The following is a 2748-nucleotide window of genomic DNA, read 5'->3' on the forward strand; positions in this document are numbered from 1 at the left end:
AAAAAAAATTAATTAAAGAGAAATCCCAAACCTTACTCTTTAAATGTTTTGGAAATGTATGTAAATTAGTGTGAATCTAATATTTAATTTTTAAATACAATTTTATATTTGTACTCGGAAAAACATTCACATTTTCACCTTTTTTTTCAAACATTTTTGATACTTTTTTACTTAAAAAGAAAAAGCAAAATTAGGTAAGTCTTGTTTTCTGAAAAATTATCCACATTTATTAAAGTGAACAAAAATATCTTCTGAACAAAAAATTATCTTAATTTAAAGGGAATATATATATATATTTTTTTTTTTTTTCCCACTGGTGGATTTTTTTTTTAAATTATTTTAAGAATAAAGCTTTTTATTATAATTTTGATACATTTTGCAGAAAGTCAGTATTAATATCTTGTTTATCTCAGTTAAATGTATCTTGATTTAAGGATGTTTAGATATTTGTAAATTTTTAAAGAAATTCGTTTTATGCAGTGTATTTAACAATGCATCTTTTGCAACAACATTTCAGAAAACTTGTAATGCAAAACAAGTATGATGATATATATCTATTAGTTCAGTTTTTTGTTATTCTTGTGGCTTGCCTTAAACTGCTCGTGAATTGTTCAGTTTTGGAACGACGTGAGGGTGAGTGAATAATGGTGAACTGTGCCTTTAAGAATCAGTTTAATGGCAGCAATGGGCTTTTACTTCCCCAGGTGCACATAGATGGACTAACAGATGTATATTTCGCTGAGGTCTGACATGAATCCAGCAGAACGAGGCTGGATCTGTGAACGCTGAAGTCTTCAGACACTGGTTTGTCTCTTGATGAGGTGCCTTCCTGCCTTAACGTGGAGGAGACGCACTGTAATGTGTCTCAGGAGACACTTAAGGGACTCTAGAGTGTGCAGGGGTCAAAGGTCAAGCCTGGATGTGCTGGACTCAACCAGGACGGAGACCTGCTGCGTTCGTCCTGTGTTTGTGTGTGACACGCCGTCTTTAGCAGCTGCGATGCAATGAAGCGTAAGGCGACAGAAGATTTTGCACACGTCAGAATAATAGTAAAGTCATGAAAGCTATGAAGTAACACCTGTTGAAGTCTGGGAATGATGTCAAAGTTACTGGTATGTAATTAATGAAAAATAATTTGTTGCTGGAAGCATCTCGTCGCAGCTGTTTAGGACATAAGTGAGTGTGTATGTGGAAAAGAGTCTGTGTGTGTGTGTGTGTGTGTTCATGTACATTGGTGGCTGGACCACTGTGTGTGTGTGTGTGTTTGTCAAATACAGCGATCCTGATGGGAATTTAGACACTTAAAGGTATAGTTCACCCAGAAATGAAAATTTTCTGAAATTCAAATGAAAAAGGTAATCCGAGATCAGGATGAGTTCGTTTCTTCATCAGATTTGGAGAAATGTAGCACTGCATCAGTGTCTCACCAATGGATGCTCTGCAGTGAATGGGTGCCGTCAGAATGAGAGTCCAAACAGCTGATAAAAACATCACAATAATCCACAAGCAATCCAGGTTTTTATCAGCAAACCATTTCTTCCATCTAAAATACAAGTCCATAATCCATAATAAATCTATAATAACACTTTCTTCAGTGAAAAAGTGCATCTATTGTTGTCTCTCACATCAAAATCCAGCCACATACTTGTTTAGGCTTGTAAACAGTGCTCAATTTGTGCAGATTTCTCTCCTGATTCAGACCAGATGACTTTTTCACTGTACAATACAATATTATGGATATTATGGCGGACTCCTATTGTAGCCGGAAAGTTTGAAGGTTTTTTTGTCTCCAGATGTTCACTGATGGACTGGAGTGCTGTGGATTATTGTGATGTTTTTATCAGACTCTCATTCTGACGGCACCCATTCACTGCAGAGCATCCATTGATGAGACACTGATGCAATGCTACATTTCTCCAAACCTGATGAAGACACAAACTCATCCTGATCCTGCATGGCCTGAGAGTGAGGACATTTTTACCAAGACATCATTTTCGGCTGAACTATCCCTTAAGTGTGTAAAATGCTTCTCGGGTCTCTGTACACACTTCTGTTCCACACAGACGTCTGCTGTAACACTAGTGACAGAACCCGGCTCTGTGCGTTTCCTGAGCTGACAAGACCAGTGAACTCTTATTTTGTAAAACTGGTGTGAAGATGTGTTTGCTGACTGATACCTGCACCTTGTTTTTGGAGAGCGGGGTTTTCTGAAGGAATATTCTGGATTGATGTGACATGCTATCGACTGCCAGAGAAAATCTTTTCTACTCTCTTCTCACAGCCGAGGTATTTTCTGTGGTAATCGACAGCGTGAATATTTCCCTGAACTGTTCAGTAAGTGCTTTCAGATCATTCCCTCAAGCGTGTTGCATAATATCTTTCTCCACGTCGTCTTAATCCACTTTAAAACGTACTACTATTTCGTAGCACAGCGCTAGAGTCCCTGTAAATAAAGAGTGTAGAATCTATTTCCTGCTTTTATCAGAAATCAATCAACGGTAGCTTTTCCATCAGTTCTTTAAAAAAAAGCACATCTTGCGTTCTGTTGCATCACTTTTTTTTATCGTACAATGTTTTGATTTCCTAGCTATTTCATAAATAAGGAAAAAGCAAAGTAGATTTATTTATCTAAACGTGAAAAGTTTAAAGTTATTTAATGTATGAAGAGTCGGTTCGTATCATTTAACCGTAGATTTGTGTAATCTGCTTTTTCAATAAAGTGGTTTTTGTAGTTAACTTAAACTGGTG

The sequence above is a fragment of the Carassius auratus genome, chromosome 18 (genome assembly GCF_003368295.1).
Source record: "Carassius auratus strain Wakin chromosome 18, ASM336829v1, whole genome shotgun sequence".
NCBI lineage: Eukaryota > Metazoa > Chordata > Actinopteri > Cypriniformes > Cyprinidae > Carassius > Carassius auratus.